Source organism: Diorhabda sublineata, chromosome 3 (assembly GCF_026230105.1).
Source record: "Diorhabda sublineata isolate icDioSubl1.1 chromosome 3, icDioSubl1.1, whole genome shotgun sequence".
NCBI classification, from domain to species: Eukaryota; Metazoa; Arthropoda; class Insecta; order Coleoptera; family Chrysomelidae; genus Diorhabda; species Diorhabda sublineata.
The window spans coordinates 24,590,704-24,611,811 of NC_079476.1; the positions used below are offsets into that span (position 1 = coordinate 24,590,704).

Here is a 21,108-nt window from a genome sequence, read left to right on the forward strand (position 1 = left end):
CTAATAGAAAAAACACAGGGAACCAAATCTGGCGCATACGGTGATTAAGCGATAATTCTCTATTCGAGTTTGTCCAAAAAATCATAATGTAATTTGATGATTAATTTGCATGAAAAAAAAACGATTAGGAACTAATTCGTGGTGAACCAAACAAATGATGAGCATCATATCGATTGTCGTTTAACTTTTACGTGATTTTTTCGATTTCTGCCCATTTTGGAGCACCATTCGCGTTATATTTATAAACCCACATCTCGTCAAGAATCAAGAGATGTCCAATGTACGTGTTGTTGAGCTTTTTGGTGCAAAAAATGGACGCAACTTCAAGATGATTTCGCACAACATATGAGAGAACTTATTCCTAAATTAATAGACGCAAAAATGATAAAAAGGAAGAGATACGGAGAGCTGAGATAACCTTTGTACTGATTGTGGTCAAATACATAGAAGTCAACAGAAAATGAGAAGACTAAGATTAGGAAACTGCCAGGAAAAGAAGACGAAACAAAACATAACATAGAAGACCATTAAGGCATGAATAGGACCAAGGAGATGTGAGGAAAAGAGAAAATCTGTAAGCTGTAAAAGCTGTAAGCAGCTAAGTACTACTACATATGTTTCTCCAGCTGTAAACATAAGATAACAAAGATAAAGTACTGAACAATTAATGATATAAGGTTATATCTTGTGGACATTGCCTAACTCAAAATGAAATTAACAAAAACTTCGTTTCGAAATATTCTGGTAATCCTGGTAAGTTTAATTTTACGAATTTATGAAATTATCGTATTGTCATAACTCCTTGAAAAGCAAAATTTAAAATTAATCCGATAATTCTATCACATAGATACATACATACATAAAAAGCATAATGGTCACAGATTCGAATCCAATTTAGTGCTAATTACTGATGGAAGTCGTGCTAAAATCACTTTTATAATTTAACGCCCTCTCCCGGGCTATAATGGTCGTGGAGGAAGCTTATTCTATCTCGTTAAAAAATTGAAAGTAGATAATTGACGGTCGACAATTGAATTCATTTCCAATCAATCTTCCCAAATGACTTTTTCCTCGTATCGTATATGCAGCAAATCATTTAATCCATTTAAGTATATACGTGACGTCTAATCCGCTATGCATATTTAATAACCATGAAAATGTTTTACATATAATTCCATTAAGTAAACTAGAAATTATTATTTACTCAAAACTAATTTTATAAACTATTTATGATATGCAAATTATTTCGAAAGTTGCTATCTTTCGCATGGCATAACATTTCAATTTCAACACGTGGAAGTTTTTAAATAAATAATTATTTAGGATTCGAGATGGGAGTTGAGGGATTGGTTTTGCGCAGTTCGAACAATCTGTAGTAAAATCAGAAGACCACAGATTACAGGACAAAATAATTGTTCTTCTTGGTCCTAAAGTTCATTTTATGATTTTTCGGTTAATATGCACAAGAATTAAACGAAAATACATGAAATTTGTGATAGTGTTTATACAAGTGTCATTTTCAATGTAGTATTTTGAATTACATAAACTTAATTAATTATACACAATTCCAAGCACCATTCTCGATTAATAAAATCTCCAATGATGAATTCACAAGTATTTGAAAGCTCGGAATATATATTAAGTACATTTTGGTGTTTAATTGCCACAATCCCACGAAAATTGTTGTATAAACTTCTTTAATTTCTTACTACTTAGACCTTGGTCTCATATGATTTTGTTGATAAATTATTTTGATTTTAGGTCTCTTGCAATTGGAATTTCGTTTAAAAATATATAAAATCTTGATGTTTAGACTTATTGCGGTCTTTATCAAAATATTTTGAACTGTTCAGAACGTCTGACTGAAGCTTCAAAGTATTTATTGTTTTATTGTTTTATTCCATCGCCCTTGTTAAATCTTTTACTCCTTTGCGAATAAAAAATAGTCAGACGGAACCAGATCAAGGTTATATGGTGGGTGCTCAATCTCTGTGAAGTCACATTCTTTTACAGTAGCCTTGGAAAGCGGAACAGTGTGGACTTGAACATAGTCATGGAACAAGCTCACACCTCGATTAATTTTGATGCACTTTTTTTGATCGTTTTTGACGCAACTGCGATAGCAACTGGGAGTAATATGCAGGGTTCAGAGTTGTATTTGAATCCTTAAAGTTAATCAAAAGGATACTCTTGCAATCCTAAAATATTGTAGCAATCACTCTTTTGGTGCTTTTCGTGACCTTTGCTTTTTTGGCACGCAGCGTCCTGTCCGATGACACTCTTTTAGACGTCAGATCATAGTAAGAGACCATAGATTCAGCGCTAGCTACAATTAATTGGATGACACGTTCTTGGTTCCCGCAGCAAAGCTCTAAAATTCGCTCTACGTCTACTCGAAGCTGCTTTTGCACTACGCTGAGTATTCGAAGCACTCATTGCACTAATTTTTGTAATATTTAAATACTCATGTAGGATGTTTTGGAAATGCTGATCTATACTGCAACCTCTTTTGTTCTTAGGCGCTGGTTATCAGAACAATTCTACTAATTTAATGTTTTCTGTAGCAATTACCGTCACAGGACCTGCCGCACGTCATCATCTAATTATTCTCGTCCCCAGCAAAACTATTGACGGACACAAGTCACCGCAAATAGCCTCCATTTTGTTTTAGATTTGTGTTAGTTTTAATGGTTCATCGGTCAACCATTTTATAACAGAGCAAAACTCAATTTGAGATGTTTGTCGAAACAACTTGACTGAGTAAGTCTTTCGAGCTATACTATGATAAAATGGATCGAAGCAGCAAGCTAAAACTATGTTGTAAAGCTTGTTGAGACTTGAGAGATTTTTTTAATCTCCATCTCCAAAATATGTTTTCCTTTATCAGAGATCGCCAGCTACAGCTCAATATGATACAAATAAAGGGTGAAATTTATCATTAATAGTACAAAAGGAACAAAAAAGAATCTTCTACATCTAATATATATTTCGAATATAACAAAAGCGTTATCTTCAATATTATTACCTATTCCCCAAAATTTCCTGTCTGTAATGGAGTAATAATAGCTTATCAAACGCAGGAAACATTCATTGTCACCCATAAATAGGATATTCTGACATTTTGTGTGTATCTATCAACAATAAACATTAAATCAATCAAATCGTACACTACTAAACAGAACTTAGAATGCGACAAGTGCATCTGATACGAACCTAAGGAGATTTATAATATATAGTAATAGTATTGGGGATCCGAGTAGGGGTAGGTAGAACTGATGAACTCTTGTTCATTTATAGACATAAAAAAATATAATGAAATCTGAAAACGTTGGGACATGGTTTAAATGTAGACTCATGGAAAATCAGTTGATTCAAGCTAACTTCCTATGTACGAAATCGTTTTATTTGGTTGGTACAAAGCGTTAAAGTCGAAATCATTTTACCCTCAAAAAAGTGTTTTAACGCAAAATTCAGTTAATAGACACTTTTTTTAATTAAATATATGAATTTTGAATACTTTTTAAATAAAGCTTTTACTCTTTATTCACTTTTTCGTTGATTTTTGTGTGATTTTTTTAATAAAAATCAATGTCTAAGCACTTTTTATCACTTTTCTTCATAACATTTCCTATTTCTGGCTATTTTACATAGACAAAATATAATTTTTTTCATAATCTTACATTTTAAATACTTTTTAAATAAACATCTTGCTATCTAGATATTTCTAGCTGCTTGCTAGTTACGTGAAATTTTCACTTTCTAGATAATCTTTCATTTAATTTCATGCTTTTTCATTGCAACAATCATTTTCAAGATACTTCTTCATAAGCAATCACTTATTTAAAGAAATTATTGTTCCTAGACATTTTTTTGTACCATACCATAAATTATTAGATACTTTTATCAATTTTCTTCTCCTTAGATACTTTTGTATTGATTCTCATCACCTTTTTATAAATTTTTGGTACCCACGCACGTACTTTAAATGGGAAAGTACTTTTTCAATTAAATATTTCAAATGCAATTTGATCCAGCACCCATTTAAGTACAAAATGATTCTCAGCTCCATCACTTCCATTTCATTGACATCGTTTCTCACAAAGTTATTTCAATAAGTTTTGGATCAGAATTTGATCGTAGAGAAACAGATCAAGTGATAATTTTAATGGATGTATGTAGATATTTGGATATCATACTAAAAAAACTGCTCACCCTACGACTACACCAACACTCACAATTACACTGATCTTGCTGTTATGTTGTTATTTAATAACTAAAAAATTCGATGTCTGTTGAAAATTAATTAGTTTTTTTACTTTTCAGATCTTTTTATGTTTTTCTTCATAAATCGTCGTGGAAGCTTTGGAGCCAGTCCGGCTCTGATATTTGTTTACATTTCCCAAATCTAGCCACTTGGTAATGTAAACAAACAACAGGACTGGACTGGTTCAATAACTTCTGCGACAATAGTTATTTTCCTAACAAGTGCGGAAAGTGATACTTTCCCGCACGCGACTGCAGTTGTCCCGAACGACGCGGAGCGGAGTTCGGGCAAGCGATCAAGTGCGGGAAAGACACTTTACGCATGAGTTAGGAACATGATTTTTTCTACGACCGTATATACAAAAAAGTATACCAACTCATTTTTCTAAAATTATTTTATTCAAACAAACATAATAATATACAAAACTTCAACTAAAAACTACTAATTATTATAAATATTAATATTGAAAACACAATTTGTTGTATTCTGTAGACTAGTAAGAATCGCCGGTCCAGTGGAATAATTTGGTTTCAACTGGAAGGTAGATGACGTCAATGAGGATGGCATCGGTTGCAGGTCGCATAAAGATGTCGATGACGGTAACGGTCTTAAGTCATTTGGCAGGTAATAGCTCGGAATTAGTTTCATTTGCAGCCATAAAAATGGCTTCGGGAAATTCTTCGTCGGATGAATCCATTAATATTATTGTATCGGATTCGGTTTAATGTGGTTTAATTTAGAAGAAGATTGCACTTATTCGATCACTTCCAAGACGTTTTGAACAACTTTGACGTTTTAGTAACAATTACATGGTTATATAGAAAATTGTGTGTGTCAGCTCCGACGCACGACTGGAGTTTACTCCTTAAGTTCGATAGTCTAACCAGACGCAAAAAGAGTTTATTTAACTTAAAAAGGATTGATACTGTATAAAAGGGTAAATTTGTTAATTAATGAAAATAATATACATATATAAATATATATTTATTCAATTTATTCATTTCATATACATTTATTATAACTAATCGACGAAATATTTTACATTAAACTTTTTACAATAGTCAATTTCAGATGTGCAACCACGTGTTTGTTAGATGTTCCGGCAATATCATCTACACCTCTTTCTGATATAGTTATTTGAAAATACTTTCAGTTCACTTTAGCGGAACACAATGATAAAAATTAAAACTTCACAATAACAATATTAATTATTGATATTTATAATAAAAACAGCAATATAAGTATGTCGACACTGATAGAAATAAACAAACCCAATAACATATAGGTATAGTATACCCTATGCACGTGTCCCTATACCCTACACTCACAACCAAATTAGAAAGTTGCGCATCATAGAGTGCGCACCAAAAACGTAAGGAGGTCATTCATCGATAGATTTTACTCCTCACATTTTTCTCATACCGGGTCCCTTATATATGCAAATCGATTCTTAACGATTCAATAACTATATAATAAGGTCAAAATTTGCATAGTATTTGCACTAGTGCGGGAAAGTTTCAAAACTAAAATGCGTGCGGGGAAGTGGGTTAAAACGCACGGTCGTAAAAAAATAAAATTTCATACCTATTTTGTTTTATTTATTATTTATTAGTCATTTTACTGGTCAGAAATTATATTTGTTACAAAAATTATCAATTTTTCTTGATAAATCGTCTTGATTTTAGCTATTTTGCAAAAAAACAGTTTAAAATTGACATTTTAACCTATTTCAAAAATATTTTGCTCACTACCTTAAAAAAAATCGATTTATCATGTAAAATTGATCATATTGTCTTTTGTTCTGGATTGCACGACGCAGATTGTTCAAAGTCTCACAATAAGTCACTGCATTGATTATCTCATTACGAGGCCGAAATTAGCAATACTTCTTTTCTGTCCCAAAAATCTGTGCACATGATTTTCCGGGCAGAAGTTGTTTCCTTAAACTTCATTTTTTTGGGTGATGATAAATGTCGCCATTCCATGGGTTTTTACTTCGATTCTGGTGTGACGTAGGCCACAATTTTGTTTTGTGCAAATCCGTCAACATTTTTGGAACCCAACGTGAACACAATTTCCGGTATTTTAAGTTCTCGGGTACAATGCGTGACAACACAACGAGAATATTGAGGAAAGTAGTCGCACAATGATGAAATTGTGAAGCGTCTGATTTCTCTCACCTTTTCGTCCACTCTCTGCACCAAATTTTCATTAACAACCGAAGGACGCTGACTCCGCTCTTCATCATGCAAATTTGTGCGGTCATCTATAAATGCTCTCACCCATTTCCTTACCATTCCATCACTGATAATGTTTTGTCCGTAAACTTCACAGATCTCACAAAGAATATCGATCGGTTTTACGCCTTTACCTCTAGAAATCGTATAACAGCCCGTACTTCACAATCGGCGGGACTCACGATTGTCGGAGGCATCTTAAACACTCAGTAAACAACGTGCACAATGAAGAATCAGACTGGCGTCAGTGCGTAGACAAGAGATGTAGGTAACCAACGCGCATATGCGGAACGCCGACCTTGGGGTTGCGGCGGCGGAATCGCAAAACGGTACTTACTTAAAAAATATGCCTCGTAATAGAAAAAGCAAAATAAAACTTTATTTATCGTAAAAGCGTTCGAGCCAGTCCGGTACTGCTGTATACAGTTACTTGACAGGTCCACTTGGTAATGTAAATAAACAACAGGGCCGTACTGGCTTCTCACTTCATAATAATTTATGAAACCGGTGTAATTGTTTTTTTTTTCGGCATAAATGGGTGCAACGGACAGTGCAAATTTCTCCAGACGGCTGAAAGTAAACAAGTCTACCTTTAGTACTATCTAATGTGAGTCCTAGATACCTTGATAGGTTTAAGATTGAATTTTTTCTTTCTAGTGAAGAGAATTGGGTTGACGAAAAGCGAACGAATAAACAAGCACTTTTATTTAACAAATGCGGTCGTCTTTTCTTATACTCATGTTCATTTAGCTTAATAGTAGCTAGATATTGAATCCTAAAATATGGCCATGACCTTATTGACAGAAAACCGGTATTTGTTTTGCTTTCGCTTTTCTAGAAATGACCATTGTTTCGTCTGTAATCTTGGATAAATAATGTCTCCAAGACAAAATTAACATTCAATGGGATAAAGCAGTTTCAAAGTGAAAAAATGAACAATCAAAATTGATGTATCTATCAAATTTATGTAAAATTTTGTCAAACGACAGAAGAAAGTGAATAATAATAATATAATCACCGTAGCAAAATTTATTCTACCTTCAAACTGCCGTCACATGAACTTGGCTTTAGCTTAGACGATATTGACAGATTAACCCCCATACTATAACGTATAAACTGAAGCGGAGTGCATCTGATACATAGTATTCCATTCTGAGATTTATACTGATATAATTGTGACTTGTAACATTCCGATTCATCGAAGATATACGGCACGTCATTGTAGAACATCAAGGGCAATTTATACTAATAGGATTTGTTCACAGCAGTTTCAAGCCCTTAAGGGTTGAGGAAAATTACTCGATCCGTCTATCCTCACATATCGCTAATTGGGTAGTTCGGAAAACCTTGAAGGATTCGACTATTTTAAACGGAAAAAAGTAACTTTACAGAAAGAGAGAGGATTATGTAAAAACTTGGGTTTTCTCTACGGGTTATTAGTTGTATATGTGCCAGGACGTGTGATGCATTTTTTACGTATTTAGAGCTAAAAACTATTATACAGGATGTCTCTTAAATATAAACAGATAAATTTTATTGTAAAGTATGTTGAAAGAGTGACTAACAATTATTTCTTATATACACGGTATTTCAAAGAAAACATCTCCTTCGGTAACTCCGAAAATCCAAGAGATTGTTCAAGAACTATGAAAAATTGTAGGTTTCTACGAGGTTTGTTTGGAAGTTCGTAACTCTCACATTAAAATTCTTGACTTTTATAATAATTTTCGTTATTTTTAATAATAGATGTGACAGAATATTTCATATTGTATTCAATTTCAAAATCGAATCACGATTGTTTCCGAGATTAGTCGGATACCCAGAATCCATCTTCAGTATCACTTGAATGCTTGATGCATTCAGGGGTTCTCGAGAAGGAATTTCATATAATCCTACCTAGAATTTAATTAATTCATTGGACAAAGCTTCAATGTGATTGGGATTCTATAATGTCTTTCGAAAGGTATGCAACAAATGATATTCTGTTACTTTTATTCTAAAAATAATAACACGAGGAACTTTGATGGCGTTATTCGTATCTGGAAATCGAGGAAATAAATACAATCCTGTTGTTGAATGAATATTTTATTAGTTGCGATTACAATTTTCCGAGAAAATACTTCGTGATGTGTCATAGTGTAAATTAAAACTATGGAGAAGGTTGCCATTAACAATGTGCAGCTTTCTAACCACTTTTTCAATGAGAATGTCATTATCTAGACATTCCTCCATTAGAATTTTCTCTTTTAGATACTTTTTCTTTGTCTGAAATTACTTCTTCAATACTTTTATCACTTTTCCAATTGACTATTTACTTTCTAGATACTGTTTTATTGACCTTAACGACTTGTTCAATGGAAATGTCATTCTCTACAAATTTTTCTACTGGAGTTCTTGCTTCTATATACTTTTTCGTTATCTGAAATTACTTCTTCAACACTTTTATCACTTTTCCAATTGACTATTTACTTTCTAGATACTGTTTTATTGACCTTCACGACTTGTTCAATAGAAATGTCATTCTCTACAAATTTTTCTACTGAAGTTCTTGCTTCTATATACTTTTTCGTTATCTGAAATTACTTCTTTAACACTTTTATCGCTTTTCCAATTGACTATTTACTTTCTAGATACTGTTTTATTGACCTTCACGACTTGTTCAATGGAAATGTCATTCTCTACAAATTTTTCTTCTGGAGTTCTTGCTTCTATATACTTTTTCGTTATCTGAAATTACTTCTTTAACACTTTTATCGCTTTTCCAATTGACTATTTACTTTCTAGATACTGTTTTATTGACCTTCACGACTTGTTCAATGGAAATGTCATTCTCTACAAATTTTTCTACTGGAGTTCTTGCTTCTATATACTTTTTCGTTATCTGAAATTACTTCTTTAACACTTTTATCGCTTTTCCAATTGACTATTTACTTTCTAGATACTGTTTTATTGACCTTCACGACTTGTTCAATGGAAATGTCATTCTCTACAAATTTTTCTACTGGAGTTCTTGCTTCTATATACTTTTTCGTTATCTGAAATTACTTCTTTAACACTTTTATCGCTTTTCCAATTGACTATTTACTTTCTAGATACTGTTTTATTGACCTTCACGACTTGTTCAATGGAAATGTCATTCTCTACAAATTTTTCTACTGGAGTTCTTGCTTCTATATACTTTTTCGTTATATGAAATTACTTCTTCAACACTTTTATCACTTTTCCAATTGACTATTTGCTTTCTAGATTCTGTTTTATTGACCTTCACGACTTGTTCAATGGAAATGTCATTCTGTAGAAATTTTTCTACTGGAGTTCTTGCTTCTATATATTTTTTCGTTATCTGAAATTACTTCTTCGACACTTTTATCACTTTTCCAATTGACTATTTACTTTCTAGATTCTGTTTTATTGACCTTCACGACTTGTTCAATGGAAATGTCATTCTCTACAAATTTTTCTACTGGAGTTCTTGCTTCTATATACTTTTTCGTTATCTGAAATTACTTCTTTAACACTTTTATCGCTTTTCCAATTGACTATTTACTTTCTAGATTCTGTTTTATTGACCTTCACGACTTGTTCAATGGAAATTTCATTCTCTAAAAATGTTTCTATTGGAGTTCTTGCTTCTATATACTTTTTCGTTATCTGAAATTACTTCTTTAACACTTTTATCGCTTTTCCAATTGACTATTTACTTTCTAGATTCAGTTTTATTGACCTTCACGACTTGTTCAATGGAAATGTCATTCTCTAGAAATTTTTCTTCTGGAGTTCTTGCTTCTATATACTTTTTCGTTATTTGAAATTACTTCTTTAACACTTTTATCGCTTTTCCAATTGACTATTTACTTTCTAGATTCTGTTTTATTGACCTTCACGACTTGTTCAATGGAAATGTCATTCTCTACAAATTTTTCTACTGGAGTTCTTGCTTCTATATACTTTTTCGTTATATGAAATTACTTCTTCAACACTTTTCCAATTGACTATTTACTTTCTAGATACTGTTTTATTGACCTTCACGACTTGTTCAATAAAAAATGTCATCATCTAGAAATGTTACTATTGGAGTTCTTGCTTTTATATACTTTTCCGTTGTCTTACATCACTTCTCAAACACTTCTATCACATTTAAAAGAAATTTTTTCTTTCTACACACTTCCTTATTCACCACGGGTATTCTTCAATGAAAATCATGTTTTTTTTTCTTTTTTTCGACAAAATATTGACTTTCTTCAAATTTTGTGATGAAATATTTGCGTCCTAGACATTTTTCAATGAAGTATCTGTGTACTAGTTTCATTTTCAATGAAACTCTCAACAGTTTTCAATGTTTCTTGTAGTATTTTCTCTCCTCTCTAATCAATGAAGTACTTACTAGATACTGGTTTATTGATTTTAATCACTTTCTAATTAAAATTTCACTCATATACACTTTTTTCATTGGAATATTTGCTTCCCTTTTCCCTTCACATGAAAAAGTATCTTTTCAATGAATGACAATATCTATTTCTAGACATTTTTTCACTATTTTTGATCACGATTTTGACATTTTTCACCTTTTCAATGAAATATTCATTTCACATGCTCTTTCTCAAGAATTAAAACTTTTTCAATGAATTTCTTGCTTTCTAGACAATTTTTTACTAAAGTTTTCTCTCAATAAATATATTTTCATTCGAATAGACATTTTTCTATGCACGTTTATCGATTTTTTAATTAGTTTATTGGGAGCTAGACACTTTTCCAGTGAAATCTCAAGATTCTAGTCAGTTTTTGAATGCAATATTCACTTCTTAAGCATCTTTTCATTAGAATACTCAATTTTCCTTTCACATTTATCATTTTTTTGATTCTTTATTTCTAGATACTTTTTCAGTGGAATCTCAGCTTTAAAAACACTTTTTCAATTGAATTTTTTATTTCTATGAACTTTTTAATTCATATAAATCCATTTTTCAATTAAATAATCGATTCCAAGACACTTTTTTAGTGAAATATATACTTCTTAAGCATCTTCCCATCGAAATAGATACTTTTTCTTTCACATTCATCATTTTTTTAATTAGATTCCTGCTTTCTTTATACTTTTTCAGTGGAATTTCAGCTTCAAAAATACCTTTTCAATAAAATTTTTGTTTCCTAGGTACTTTTCATTCATATAAAGCCATTTTAAAAATAAGTACTAGCTTCCAGACACTTTTTCAGTAGAATATTTAATTCTTAAGAATCTTTCCATTGAAATAAACATTTTTCCGTCCACATTCATCATTTTTTAAATCATATCTTTGTACTTATCTCTTTATCAGTGGAACCTCAAATTTAAAAACAATTTTTCAATGAAATTTTTGATTCCCAGATACTTTTTCATAAATATAATTCTACTTTCGGTTGAATTTTGCGTTACTAGACACTTTTTTAGTGAAATATTCGCTTCCCAGCACTTTTTCAATGAAATCTCGACTTTCGAAAAACTCATTTCCGTATCTCCAATTTCCTCGCGTTTCATCAAAAGTTCCTTTTCTCTCATTTAGCATTTCTTGAATGTATTACTACAATCTGTTGTCATTTGTCATGATTCAAGGCAAGTTTTTGAAGATTATTTTCTGGTTTCTTGTAGCACTAATACCAAATCAACAAAGACTCTTTAAATTGGTATTTAATAAAGAAATATTTATTATTCATTCATTCCAGATAGAAGTGAGTAAACAGATAGTGTAAAATTCGTTTTTACAAACCAATTTCAATCTTAATTAAAAATTTTCTGACCCACCTTTTCACCCAAAGTTGACTAAATCAGTTCGATCCCTTGAAATTAAGTTAAATATTAAATTACTTCAAAAACTTTGTTTTCTTTTTCGAAATTTACGATCAAATCGAAAGTAATCTTATCGAACATCTGGAACTCTTTGTGTTATATTAAAATTACTGACAAAAACTTTGTCTAAAGTAAAAAAACAGATTTTCTTTTTTAAGACCTTTAATAATTTCTAAATTCGCTTGTGGAAGTTTTCTGTTCCAGAAGCTTCATGAGAAACTTATCAAATTAGTTCAAAATATCGGCCAGCATACGATATAAAAAGCAGTTTTAATTTCGGATGGAATCACCAGAAATATATACAGTATGAACAAACAAATTTATGACAACAAAAACCGGAGTACGACTTTGAAAAACAACATCGTATACAGTACAAATAATTTTTATATAAAATCAATTTAAAATAAAATAAAGACCGAAACAGGTTCAAACGTCAAATTATATTGATTGATAACGAAAAACGTATAAAAAGGTTTAAGAGGTAAAAATAAAAAGTATTCGGAGGTACAACATTTTGAAAAATACACAGAGCGAGATACATTTTAAGCACGAAATGGAGGTTTCAGGAATGGCACTGATAAAGGAAAACTTTCCTCTGCAGCGCTGAGATTATAGTGACGAATAAGAAGCTAAAAAAATGACTCTACGAACTTGGAGACCTTCTGGAGAGTACTGTTGAGACTGTATTATTGCCTATTGTCTGCAGTTGTCTAATTAACAGGTTAACCGGGCTAGAGCTGAAAAATACAAAGAACCTAACCTAACCTAACTTAACCTAATCATACCAGAGAAATTTGACATACAAAACATCAGCAAATGTATGAAAACCCTCCCTACATTGTACTGAACTGCCTTAAAATCGATGATCAGGATTCGACCCTGGAACTTGTTCTAAATAAGCGTCATGAAGTATCTGGAGAAAGTGACCCAAATTATGAACCGTTAATTACAAATTATTGATACAAAGCGATGTAATACGTGATTTTAATATATCTGAGCTGAGCTTTGGAGGTCTAGATTAAACGAATGGAATTTACTTTGATAGGAAAATTTTTATTTTCAACATCGTGACGAGCTTTTCTAAAGCTCGCACATAAAGCTCGGTCTGATATGAAGTATTTTAAAAGCTATGCCTAAAGATGGCAGTGAAGTTATAAATCTGAAAGAGAAACTCCCCAAACTCAATGAGGCAAGAAAAGGACAATATTTGTAGATCTACAAATACGGTAACTGATAAAAGATAAAAGCTGTGAATGTTGAGGAAACACTCTTTGTCCAAAATTTTCTAAGAAACCATAAATAAAAAAATTACAAAGACATAAAGATAAAGATGAAGATAAATTAATTATAATGTCATATGAAGCTTTGAGGTGTTATATGTCTTAATAAACATACGTGGGATTCTCACCTGGATTTCTTACCGACAAATTTGAGTAATGTGAGTGACTAACAAGGCAAGAGGGTCCATCAGGACATGTATTTAATGAAGAAGTTCTTTCAAGGGAAACGGAGTATAGAAATTCTAGAAGATTGTAGAAATTTGAGAAGAACCTTCTAGAAGCCAAATACTCACGAAAATCCTATATAAAAATATATATTTTTCATCTACATATTATTGTTTGGTGGCCCCAGTACATTCAAAATGTACATTATTTTCATGTGACAACACAAGTTGAAATTTGTTTGCACAATTCAATATTTATATAAAAAATATTCTATATCAGTAATTACTTTGGCAAACCCGCAAAGGCCATTAGAGAGCTTCTCTACAAATCAAAATTGATTATCCTGACCCTTGGATCCTATCGGTGACATTCAAATAGGGTAAATTATGAAATCCTCTGAGATAATGTGGCTTTATGGATTCTATATGGGCAATGTGTTGCTGGAGAACATGACATAAAGGTAAATCCTCATTAAGCATTAAAGGATTTTGGAAACCAAAATAATTATATGAGACTTTTTTCTAAAAATAATTGTACCTCAATTTGATAAACTAGAAAGATTATTTATTTTGTGAGATTCTTCTTTTTTTGTGTGATTAGTCTTAACTTCAAATTTCTTCCTGAAAATCAAATTCTAGTATACAGAGTGAGCCAGTGAAATAAGTTTTTACACTTTTATAACCGTTTTAGCGTGAAAATCGCGCGGGAAGAGAGGTCAGTGTTGCTTCCACGTCTTTTTTTGCTCCTTAAAATAGCAATTCCCATTTACACAATATAAATCCATATCAAAATATAATTTTTGGGCTAAAACCCTCGAAGTAATCAGAGACTATTGATAAAAATCAAAAAACCACGGAACAGAGAAAGCAAAAATAACATAACGCAAATAAACGAGTGAATGTGGACGATGCAAAGTTGCCAGATGCTTACGCAATACACCGAACGTCGAATTTTAGTGCTGAACTTAAAGCTGCACTCCTTTAAGACACAGTTCGAGAATTAATAGAATGACTTTTTTTCTAATTGATTTCTGACTCGAGAAACTTTTATAAATAAATATGCATTTATTGTTATTACATTTTTTAACGTATTTGTGATTTCTTGACCAATTTTCTAAATATTAAGAGGTCTGTCCTACGTGAAAAGCATCGCAATTATTACAAAGATCATCATATTTAATACAACTTCTTCTTTTGGTATTTAAGATCTATTTTCTTTGTTAATTGGATTTAATATTTGTTTAAGTTTCTGTTGAATATATTATTTATCATTTTTAGAAAAAAATATTCATCTTGATGCAATTTTTGCTTGTCCAATTACATCTATCAGCAACTAATAATGATTTTTTCATAGCTAAAATGACATAAACCGAAGCTATAACATGACGACCAAATTAATTTTGTCCACAATAACCTAACCTCACTTTATAGTAATAATTATTATGGGAATCCCTATAACACAACCATCAACTTTATATTATTCAAAAATTCCCATACTTTTAGTTTTTTCTTTGAAATCTAACGTATTTATTGTGATATAAAATATATTTAAAATAATTAGATAGTAGGGTAAAAGCTTTACGAATAATTAATACAGGTTTATATAATTTTCTTACCCCAAATATTTTAGTAAGTATAACATTATAAATTTTCAATTAAATTGCATAGTTTTGATTATTATGATTTTATTTTCAATACAAATTCGTTCTATTTAATTAATACACTTTCGTTGATGCTCTAGAAAGCTATCAAATTATGTAGAAATTTCTCTACTATTTTGATTCAAAAACAAAACGCACCCTTCCTATTTCCGTCGAGGAATCAATCACCTTTTAATCGATAAGTTTCCACCCCTCCAATACATCGTTATAATTTTCTTTGATGGGGATGACGTCTCATTATATGTATAAATAAAAAAACCTTGCGGTTTCCTTTGACATGCCGATGCTGTGAATGAAAAAAATTCACTTACTTTAGTAATGATTATGGGGATGAAGATGAACCAAAAATTATTCTAATCAGCAAGTTCAAAGAAAACTGAAAGAGCTGTGGATTGGATCGGAATCGTATCAAAAATAAATTATGAGAACAACAAATTTTAATTGTATCATCGGAGTTTTTGTGTGATCTAGAGTTTCATAGTCAATTTGAATACGTGTACCAATACCTCCATGAAATTTGCCTTCTAATCAGGAATCAAAATACTGTTTTAGGTATTTGCAGAAGGGTTGTTGTGTCTCTCAGATGATTCTCTATTTCTAATGATGTTACAATGTCTAAAAACTCATTTAGATTCCTCAGTAGTGTCCTCAAATGGATTTAATCTATGAATAAACTTCTTTTAGCACCCCTGTACAATCTAGTCGTAGCTGTTTCCCATTTCCGTTTGTTTCAACATCTCGAAACTCAAAACGCAAGAATTTCGCGACAATATTTTGAATTAAAAGATACTGTAAACTCCGGCATTGAAGAACATTCCAGAGAAAGTCTACCACATTGTATTTAGAATAGAAATTGAATCTATTGACTAATTTATAGATTTTCAGTCACTCATATTACTTCGAGTACATATCCTGTATATATATTTTAGTCTCCATTTGTTTTTCCATGTAATATCATACCAGCACCCTGAGGGTTCGTTTGTTGTCTTACTTCCGACTCAACATCACAAAATCCAGATACAAATTTCATTCCCTTTTGTATGATTCGACCGTCAACAACGCGTTTGCATCTGACAGGGGCTTTAGTTGTTAAACTTGTTGTTATGTGGGTAGAAAAGACCAATTTAAATCGGCCAACAAAATTACTTCGTCAAAAAAGTTGATCGAGTACATAATCAACCATTCAAAATAGGAGTATACTATAGAAAGTATGTTCTTACCTAAAGAAACAAAAAATATATTCGATGAAATAAGTAAATTTGCATTTTTTAAGTCGACTGCAAACTGCTGAGATTTTTCTTGAAGGCTAGGGATTCTGTTCGGCACTGTTTTAACCACTTCAGCACAAATTCCTCTACGTTTCCGAGCCATTTCAACTTGAATCTTCAACAATAATGACGAGCAGCAGTGTTTACATTACTTACTTACAGACGTGCCTTGGAAGCTAATTCCACAGGCGTGCAATTCTCCAAACAAATAAAGTTCCTGGCGTCTGCAAGTTTCTGGTCAACTCTGGATCGCTTATAAATCGAACTGCTCTCTTCTGTATTGAGTCGAGCATCTTGGGAATCGAACTTCAAATGTGCGAGCAATATTATAAAGATGGACGAACGTAGAGGATTAGAAGGTGTTGCGGAGTATAAAACTTTTTAGTCTTAAAGAGGGCTTCAAGTTTATGTGAAGTTGTCTTGGCTAAATCGGTCACATAACTACACCAAGACATATCGCTCTCAATCTCAACACCCAAAAAGTGAATTTGCGGTTTTATGTTCAGATAAGACCAAATCCTGAGCTGCAATATGAACTTTTTTTGTAAAAACAGCATCCTGGTTTTTTTCTGCATTGGACTCAATCAAATTGCTTCGATCCCGCTCCAGAATGTTCTCAAGATCGGTATTGATGATGATGATCTGTTGAGAAAGAGAGTAGGTGAAAAGATGCATCCATGGGTAACCAAAAATGACCTCAAAACTTTCCGTCTACAGCGACCTGGATGGATCGGTATTGGAGAAACAAACAACAAACCGTACGATCTTAATTTATTTAGAAGATTCCCGATAAATCGGTTTTGCGCTTAGAATCCTTTTTATAAAGAAACAAATCATCCTTTTACGAATCTACTCATTTCAAGCTCTTTTTCTTCAACTAAACTTTTTTTAATTAATACTAGAAAACTTGGTATTTAATTTCACGTACAGTGATTTAAAAGAAACTATGGCGAATATGGCGTACACCATTTAAATGTGATCTGTCTGGAACAGTTTCCAGCGGTTGAAATTAGGGAAAGGGTGTGCTGAACAGAAAAGAGAAACTTGATATAAAATACAATTACGCCACTCAATTCTGACGTTAAAACTAAAACAATTCCTGAGAGACGGAAGTTTTAACACCGTAAATTGAATGGATTTAATATTGAACAGAATATATATATATATATATATATATATATATATATATATATATATATATATATATATATATATATATATATATATATTTCGTATTTTAATTAAAACAAACTAACGACGGTTTATCATTTTGTGAAAAGATATGACGTGTTGATAAACTTGTTATTTAAATCGACTTTTTTGTAATAAAAAAAAAACTGCGCATATTCTGAATGTCTGTTAAGATTGTTGGCTACATCTCCGATATTAAATGAAGAATTATCATCCCCTGATGTCTCTTCCGCCTCGTTGAATCCTAAACCCTTAACATTATAATGAACTCTTCATCGTCGAAACGCGCTGTAGAAATAGAATTATTTGTAATCCCCGGCAATGCAGAATGCATTTTGTAGTGTTTATGGGGCGGAGGATTCGTTTTGTATTTTTATTTTAAATCGACCATGTGGATAGATCTCAAGCGAAAAAAACAGAGATGGACGCTGATTCAATACAATATGTGAAGTGAAGTTGAGAGTGGTTTAACTATGTAAAGAGATTCTAGATTGCCTGGAATCCAAAGGTATAGAGAGCTTAAATCCCAAATAATAATTTATGTCAGCGGAGAAGGTGTTGTGTACCGTGTTTTTGAGCATGAGAGGAATAATTGCGGTTGATTTGCTCACTGAACAACAAACTGTGAACGTGCAGTATTGTATTAACCTCTTAAAAAACATGTTGAAACCTGTCTACAGATCAAAACGATACGATATTCCAATCTACAGTGCGATATTCCTACAAGACAACGCCAGTCAGCATACAACTTGGCTTACGATGAAAATTTTGATCAAGTTGGGTTTGGAAATACTAGAACGCCCTCCTTATAGTCCCGATTTATCGCCATGTCATTAAAAGGTCCATTAAAAGAGGCACTTGACAGACTGCGATTCGAATGCGGAGACAGAATGATTGGTGCGTGAATGATTACGTGACAAGCCGAGAGGTTTTTACGAAAATGACATCGGAGAGGGGTGATAACTCAATAAGAAAATTTTTTCTAGCCTATTAATTAATAAATAAATTCATACCGCTTTCAAAAGTTCACATTCCATAGAGCTTTCTAATATTATTCAATCGATTTCATGAATAATTTTAACATTGCTGAAAAATTAAACTCCTGGAAAACATTCTTGACGTATCTGAATACCAAACTTTTCTTTAAGATTAAAAAGTAATTTTTTTTCGGAATAGACATATCCGACGTGTCATTACCAAATCCGTTGGGAAACAAAAACCTCGCTTCAAAATTATTTCGTGCTAAATTAAAAATTGTCGATGGAAAAAATTTCGCGAGTGCTATCATTCCCATCGCAACCCCTGTTAAGTGGCAATGCTTGTTTGAAAACGATGTACATCATCCGAGAAAGGGCATAAAACATTTTCTTACTTTCTAATAAGACGCCAATTCATTTTAATTAAGAAATAACTACAAAATTATAATGTGTACTAAAAAAGTTATCAGAATTTGAGTTATTAAATTCATACAGATAGAAAACTTTATTGTTGTGATCATAAAGAAGAATAGGAAATACTCGAAAACAGGAGTAGAATACACACTAAAGATAACTTCCAACGGAGAACCAAGAAGAAAGCAAATATATCGAAAACTGGAATCCATTAGTTCTAGAAAACATCCTTGTTAATGGCAGAATCTATTAAGCTCTTTAACAACATATTAATAACCAAAAAAATCAACCATCATCAATATATACCACTCCTTTATCCTTACATCGTTCCATGTGGATCTTCCTTTTCTTCGAAACAGTACAGTAAATCTTTTTCTACCAGCTCACTCAGGACTCCCTTTTTTTTTCATAGCTTCAACACACTTAAATCTTGTTCCTTTTAAAGTGGATTTAACCTTAAGATAGAGATAGAAATCGCTCGGTACAAGATCCGGCGAATAACGTGGGCGGTTTAATACTGGGGTGTTGTACCTCTTGACGGACTAAGTGGAATGAGCTAGCGCGATGAAAAACCCATGACTTTTCCTCACTTTTCAGAGTTCAAATAGAACATGGAGATAATAATGTTGTTCAATAGTTTCACCTTCAGGTTCCTAATGAAGGTATATAATTGGATTTAGGATCTTTGTATACCTTTCTCGATTCATTTTCAAAGTAATATTCCATTTTATTAACTTTTGGTAAAAAATGAACACGTGAATCAATTTTTCATGAATTCCAGCCCTGTAACGTCGTATTTACATTTAATGTCCCCAAAACTTTTCACATTTACCTTCACCTTTGTTATAATACAAACTGACCGAACGAACAAAAAAAATATGCATCAAACTTTATGATTGATAAGGCTGTTTAAGCTGAAGTTTCCAATGGGGAAATTCGAAATTCTCCAAATATGTAATCAAATCACTCTAATATTCCCGAATGAACAAAAAAGTTCTGTAGCAATGCAGGGTAGTATTCACAAATAATAATGTAGGTTTTTTTATACACAAAAAAACAATGAAAAAATGTCGGAATTTCTGGAACCGTTAGAGATATTCATACTGAACACGCTGTTTAAATGATCTATTTAAAAAAATCCCTTACATACGCCACTGACTATGACTCTAGAAATTTCCAACGATAAAACGATTTATTACTGTTCCACATATCGTACGATTCACCGTTTTAATTGGTTAAACACAAAATATTTTTCGTTTTGACGCATATCAATCAATGTATACTATAAAACATGGTGTTTCCTTCCGTCTCATTGCATTTATTAACGGAATTAGTTTTTAATGATAACTATACAATTTAAATTTAAATACTAAAATGTACGATATAGGTAGTTGTAATAGTTATCAAATAATTCTCAACCGATTACATGTGAGCTATCCCCCGTAAAAGAAACGTGGAGATTATTTAGTTAACTGATTATTGAAAATTATTTAATGACGTATCTTATTTTGTATAATTGTAAATATATTTCACGTGTTAAAATCACAAATCAAATCTGATCCAATTCATATACCAGTGTTAGCTAAACTGTGGGTCGCTGGGTCGTTTGAAATGAATGTATGAAACTGTGAAAGTTGAAGTGACATTTTAACTTGATGCTTTTTGAGTACTCTGATAAGCCAATTAACTTTTACACTTTCACCCCACTAGTCAAATAATAATAATAAAAACCGTACTTTGACATATTCTGAAATTTCCAAATTAATAGCTGAAACTTGGTTATGGTTGCTCATGTAAAAAAGAATAAAAGTTGCTTTCCTTGCAAATC

The 21,108-nt window shown here is 31.9% G+C and overlaps 1 protein-coding gene across 4 annotated transcripts in view; it reads right to left on the reverse strand.

Annotated features, from left to right (window-relative positions):
* LOC130441144 (titin) overlaps positions 1 to 21,108 on the reverse strand; it is a 453,335-nt gene that overhangs the window by 428,742 nt on the left and 3,485 nt on the right. The gene's annotated exons all lie outside the window — the stretch shown is intronic.